At 41.1% G+C, this 6,890-nt stretch overlaps 1 long non-coding RNA gene across 5 annotated transcripts in view; it reads right to left on the bottom strand.

Annotated features, from left to right (window-relative positions):
* The window catches only part of LOC102260227, a 95,391-nt gene extending 88,762 nt beyond the window's left edge, over window positions 1-6,629 (bottom strand). For all 5 annotated transcript variants that reach the window (XR_001363984.1, XR_001363986.1, XR_314156.2 and 2 more), the window contains exon 1: window positions 6,513-6,629. This is a non-coding gene — a long non-coding RNA (uncharacterized LOC102260227). The remainder of the gene's footprint in view (window positions 1-6,512) is intronic.
* Window positions 6,630-6,890: the final 261 nt, after the last annotated feature.

The following is a 6,890-nucleotide window of genomic DNA, read 5'->3' as shown; positions in this document are numbered from 1 at the left end:
ACCCACCAGCCAATCAGAGTGACTATGCAAATTAGCCCAACAAAGATGGTGGTTAATTTGCATACACAGGCGCAGAGCGAAGACTAAAGATGACTGAAGATGGTGGCGGTCACGAAGCTGGAGCGAGCAGGAGGCTTGGGTTGCTCCCAGCGACAGAGGAAGCCAAGCTTCCCGCCGGCCCTGGGCTCCGCTCCAGGAGGGGTTGGGGGCCTGGGTCACCGGGGGCCACCTAGGCCTCCAGCCCCGCCCTGGGCTTCGCTCAAGGCCTCCGGCTCAAGGCCTCCACTCAAGGAGGGGCTGGGGACCTGGGTCCCAGGTACCTGAGGAAAACCGGTGCTGGCAGCCAGGGGAAGGAAGTCCTATTGCGCAAATCTTCGTGCAACTGGCCACTAGTCATCAATAAATCAACAAGTTTTCTTTTTAATACATTTTTTATTGATTTCAGATGGAGGAAGGGAAAGGGAGAGAGAGAAACATCAATGATGAGAGAGAATCATTGGTCTGCTTCCTCCTGCCCCCCTAGTGGGGATAGAACCTGCAACCCAAGGATGTGCCTTAACTGGGAATCCAACTGTGAATTCCAATGCTCAACCACTGACCCACACTAGCCAGTCAACAATTAACAAGTATTTATGAGGATGTGGACAAAAGGGAACCCCTGTGCAATGCTGGTAAGACTGCAAATTTGTGTAGTCACTATGGAAAACAGTATAGAGGTTCCTCAAAAAAAATTTAAAAAGAACTATCATATGACCCAGCTATTCCACTTCTGGATATTTATCTGAAGAAATCCAAAACACTAATTTGAAACGGTATATGTACCCCTGTGTTCACTGCAGCATTATTTATTATAGCCAAGATGTGGCAGCAACTTAAGTGTCCATCAATAGATGATCAGATAAAGAAAAGGTGGTTCATACTAGTATATACAATGGAATATTACCTTGCCATAATAAAGAATGAAATCTTACCATTTGGGATAATATGGATGGGCCTAAAGGGTATTATGCTAAGTGAAATAAGTTAGACAGAGAAAGACAAATACCATATGATTTGACTAATATGTGGAATGTACAAAACAAAATATATAAACAAAACAGAAACAAAACTCATAGAGAACAAACTGATGGTTGCCAGATGGGAGAAGGGTCAGGGGGCTGAGTGAAAAGGTGAAGGGATTAAGAAGTACAAATTGCTAATTACAAAAGTCATGGGATATAAATACAGCAGAGGGAATTCAGTCGATAACAGTGTAATAATGTATGGTGTTATATGGGTATTAGAGTTAATGGGGGCTCACTTCAAAATTTATATAAATGTATAATCATTATGCTCTACACTCGAAATTAATAGAAGTTAGAGCTTTCTAGAGATGGTTTCAGCACAATGTTATGATCGTGTGGCCGCACATATATTTCAAAAACAACATAAACATTTTACTTAAAGCTCAAAATGCTAGCTTCAAAACTTACTTTAGAGCAAAACTGTCCATAGTACATACCCCTCCTCTCCTTATCATCATTCACATTTTGAAAAAACACAACAAGGAAAACATGCTGATAAAATTGCTTCTGAATTATCATGTATTTCAGCAGGGAAGATATTTAAGAAAACATTAAAGGATGATTAAAATAAAAAAAATGTTTCTGGCAAAGTGGTTCAAACTCCTGCTTTGCTTTAGCTGCATAGCCAACACATGCCTATGTTTTGGGTGTCTGATGTCTATGAAGCCATATAGAACACCTGTGGCTTTGGTTGCCAAGAGGGGTGTGGACTTCCGTCATTATTCACCAGTCCATAGCCACAAATCGTTTTCAGGTTTTTTTAATAATCAAAAAGTTCTGCCTATGCCTAAAGGATCTTAAAGTACACCTTCCTTTGTGCATCATCAAAAGAGAGCAGATGTGTTCTGCACAGTTCTCAGGGTGTGGAGGGAGAGTGCTACAGGACAGTGAAGAGGGGCCAGTCTTCCCCGGGTGTCCTGCACAACAGTGGTTCTCCAATTTTTCTTGTGCTCAAAACATCTATACATTCTTAAAAATTACTGATTGCCCCCAAAATCTTTTCTTTATTAAAATACTTGAAATCTGCATACTAGAAATTTAGAAACTTAAAATGCTAATTTTAAATCATATTTAATTTAAAATAACAATAATAAACCTAACCTGTTAATGTAAATAACATATTTTAGGAAAAAAATAATCCATTTTCAAAAACCAAATAAGATTTAGTGAGAAAAATAGCATTGTTCTACATATTTTGCAGATCTCTTGAATGCCTGGCTGATTGGAAGAGAGCTTGATTCTCATACTTGCGTCTGCATTCAATGTTTTGTGGTATGTTGTTTTGGTTGAAGTATATGAAGAAAATCAGATTCTACACATATGTTAATGGAAAAGGGAGAAGTCTTTTAATAATCTTTATAGGTAATTCTATATATCCCTTTTTGATACTATATTAAAACTCAGCGTTAAGAGTATCTTAAAAGTTAGTTGCAATGTCAAATCTAAAACCATATCAATAAACTTCATATTCTCTTACATTAAAGTACATTGTTCTATCTTGTACTTTAATGGACCTATACTCTGTGCAATTTTGTAATATCATACTTGGATTATTTGGAAAATATTGGTTGAGTTCTTCAAATCTTCCAAATGTTAAAACATTTCATTTATAAAATAGCAAAGAATCACATTCATTTATACACCACCAATCTCATCAGAAGTGTTGGGACACTATAAAGCTCATGGTGGCAAACTCAAGTCTTTCAAAATTTGAATTTTCATTAGAAACTCACATTTTATCACTGACAACAAATATTGTCAGTTGGTTTTCTTAAAGTGGCAGGTTCACTTTGTTCAGTTTCAAGAACATATCTCCCAAATACTCAAGGAGTGCTTATTTCTACTGTGTTCTTCCAAGTAAAGATGTTGCTCCACAAAACAAGTAGCTCCTTCAGTTGGGAACTCAATTGCAAAGTGGGTTTTCTGAAGACAGCTACATACTTAAGTAGGCAGTACTTTATGTGTACTTACTCATCATACACAATACTAAAGGACACCTACTCACAAGCTGAGATTTAAAACATTTTGCAATTGTTTTATTAACTGATTCATTCATGCCATTTTATATGAACCTGCCCTTGTGCTGTTTTGCTTTTTGTTTCTGTTTTTGTTTGTTTGTTTGTTTGTTTGTTTTACTGAGAATGCCTTGCAGTGAGGAACAACACAATGACTTTAATAAATTTTGGTGGCTCTGCTTTTTTTTTCTTTTAATTAAAAAAACAACAACTTGTATACAGCAGGCATTGCTGCCTGCTTCCTTGTTCTGGGATGTCTGACCTGCCTAGAGCACACTTTACCCAGATACCTGCACATACCAACAACTTTTTTAAATTTATTGATTTGAGAGAGACATTGATTCGTTGTTCTACTTACTTATGCATCCATTGGTTGATTCTTGCATGTGCACATACCAACAACTTTTTTAAATTTATTGATTTGAGAGGGAGAGACATTGATTCGTTGTTCCACTTACTTATGCATCCATTGGTTGATTCTTGCATGTGTCCACACCCGCAACCTTGGTGTATTGGGATGACATTCTAACCAACTGAGCTACCTACTTTGCACTAAAATTCACCAGAATTTTTTTGTCACTGCTGCTTTAATGTGTAAATATCACCCCATTTTTTACTTTGTGGACCTCCTGAAAGGATCTTGGTGACCTTCAAGGTCTAGGCACCACATAAAAATCAAATGATAAAGGGAAAGTATACTATACAAATCAACTGTGAATAGCATTTACATGATTATAATAATGGAATCATTGATGTAGATCTAAATAAAATTATAACTACATTGGGAAAAGAGGAGGGGGTGAAATTTATGCTGATGGTGGGCATAGGTGGGTAAAAAAAGTTAAACCTTGTCATCTAAAATGGGAAGTAAGGAAACAATCACTTAAAACTTTAAAATTAAAATTAACAATACTATTTTACATTATATGCTAAATAATAAAAAACCTACTCTAAGAATTATAAGTTGTCCTTATTTGCAATCTCTACACGATTTACTCCTTCCTTACCTATCTGTTCTCATCTCTTCCTCTACCTTTTGCTGATTCTGTTCCAGGCACAGTGGCTGCTAAGGTTACCTTGTGTACAGCAGGCATCGCTGCCTGCTTCCTTGTTCTGGGCTGTCTGACCTGCCTGGAGCACACTTTACCCAGATATCTGCACAGATAAACTTTCACTCCCTCAGGTTTTTTTCAGTGAGGCTTGTCTTAGAATTCTTTCTGAACCTCCTGCCCATGCTCTGATTTCCCTCCCGTTGACCTGTTTTTCCACCACAGTTCCTACAACAGTTGCACATACCACCTAAGTTACTTGTTTATTATATGTATTGTTTTTTTGTCTGTGCCTCCCTACGCGAATAGAAGTCCCATGAAGGCAGGAATTTTTGTCTATTTTATGCACTAACGTATCCCTAGCACCTAGAGAAGTTTGTGGCACATAAAAGATGCTCAGTACATATGTGTTGCATATGTTTGAATGAAGAGCAGAAAATGGTCAAGTGTAACAAGGAAAGGCCTGCTATTTCTCCTAAGAAGCCTTGTAGAACCAGTTGACTTTTCAACTTATGTATGTATAACTTTAAAAAATTAAAGGCACATTTATGGAAAGAAATATAAATAAATGTCAAAATTAGTAGACAATATAAAATATGAATTTGAGTTATGAGAGGAGGACAGAAGGGAAGCAGAGGGAAAGAATCAAGAGGAGTTTGAGAAAGGCAGAGAGGACAAGGCTAGATGAGAGGGCATTGCTGGAAGCCCCAAGGGAGAATAGGACAGCGTCTACAGCATTGCTTCTGTCTCTCGGGGTGATTTTGTACAAATTAGAAAAGGACACCCCTTCTTCGGGTGGAGGCATGCCACCCTAAATGGCTTGGCAAGCAGGCCACGCACTAGATTTCAGTCACCTCCACCTACTTGTCCAAGTGTTCTTGTGCAGAAAAAAATCCTGCACAAACCTTTCCCAATGGCTTCGCTAGGCTGAATCCTAGTTGAAGTCAGTGAAAACAGGACCAGTTCTTCTCACCCTCCACATGCCCTGAGGATGTGTTTCCAGCAGCTCTAGACCAGCAAGATCCCCATTCCCTACTAGAGCAAAGCTTAGAAAAATGGAGGCAAAGAAATGTGAAATGACCACTCTCAGACCCATATCCGTTCTAATTGAAGAAGACAGATACTAAAAATGAGAAGACCCTAGGTGAGAAGGTCAAAGATCAGTTCCTAGGTGAGAAGACGGCACAGAAGGTGGAGACTCGTGATGAAAATAAGTGTAAATATCTGGTGTCGGGTGTTTTCCTGTTTTAAAAGAAGGAAAAGAGTTTGAGAGCAGAGAGCAAAAGGGGACAGAAACAGAGGCAGTTAAAGGACACAGAAAGGGCACAACAAGCTTTAAAATTTGGGTGATAGTTAGCACTATTTATCACCAACTGCCTGTGGACAAGTAGAAGCCACGAGTGCTGTTGCTCACAGGTACACACAAAGCCCCAACACACACTGGCAATGGTGCCTCATCAGGTTTAGGAGATTTGCTTTAATTTCATGCTTGCCATCCAAAAAAGAACAACAGTCCTAGAGGACTGATTATAGCTGTTCATTCAATCCACAAATAGTTCCTGAATGTCTCCTGTGTGCCAAGAGCTGTTCTGACAGCTGGGGACACAATGGTGAAAACAAATATGGTCCCAGACCTGTGGAGCCTGCAGTCTTGTGGTGGAGACTGCTGTTAATCAGGAATTCCTAAAATAAATGTTATGAAGAAGAGAGGTGTTAGGGCACAGTGCCTTGAGAGTGTATAAAAGGAGGTGACTTGGTTGCAAATTTCAGAAGCATGTCCATAAATAGTGAAGACTGGGCAGCAATCTGAAAATGAAGGATAGTGAAGGTGTTATGTGGGTGAAAAACAGAGGGTAAGAGATTAGCAGGTGCAAAGGCCTTGCGGTGAGAGGACAGGATGGGGCCTGTGCTGAAAAGGATGAGAGCTTGGAAGAGTTTGAATCTTAGCTGTGGCTACCCCAAATGGAGCCTTGTAGGTAATGTTATAAACTGTCTTTTTCCCAAGAGAAAGTGGGGAAGCTCTTAAGTATTTTACACAGGAGAGTGAAGCGTTCTCACCCTTTGAAAACATCACTCCGGGAGGTCCAAATACCTGCTCATGTAGGTAATGATTACCTCTGCAAAACAGCTGAGCGCTGAGTGAACCACTTCTGACAAACAAGAGGAGACGGAACAGAGAAGAGAGGGAACCGAGGGGCCCTCTGGGCCTAAGCTGAGCGCTGAGTGAACCACTTCTGACAAACAAGAGAAGGAGACAGAACAGAAAAGAGAGGGAACCGAGGGGCCATCTGGCAGCTGCGGGCCTGCTCCAGGGCTAGGAGCCTTGTTACATCCCCCACTTTGCTAGGCCTGCAGGGCTCTATTGGGGGGCAGCGTTGGCCTACCTGCAGGGGCCTTCACAGCTACACAGGACATTGCTTGGAGCCTTCGGCCTCCAGACAGGAGAGCAAGCGGAAGGGCAGGGCGTCAGCACACCCACCGGCCTCCCTGCAGAGCACGCTCCTCCCAGCAGGCAGTGCGCCAGGCACCTGGAGCGCAAGCGCGGCTCCACTGCTGCCCAACCAGCTGGCACTTAGAGCAGCACAGGGCGGCTCTATATGGGACCACTTTCTATGCAACAAACGAGAGACTATATGGAGAAGACTGGAGAGACACGAGGACTTCCTGGGATCTGTGGGCATTCTCCAGGGTCAGAGGAGCTGGTGGGCGCCATGGTTTACACACACATACACACACACACACACACACACACACACACACAC

The sequence above is a fragment of the Myotis brandtii genome, unplaced genomic scaffold (genome assembly GCF_000412655.1).
Source record: "Myotis brandtii unplaced genomic scaffold, ASM41265v1 scaffold471, whole genome shotgun sequence".
Classification (NCBI taxonomy): Eukaryota; Metazoa; Chordata; class Mammalia; order Chiroptera; family Vespertilionidae; genus Myotis; species Myotis brandtii.
This window is presented reverse-complemented; position numbering and strand designations above follow the sequence as displayed.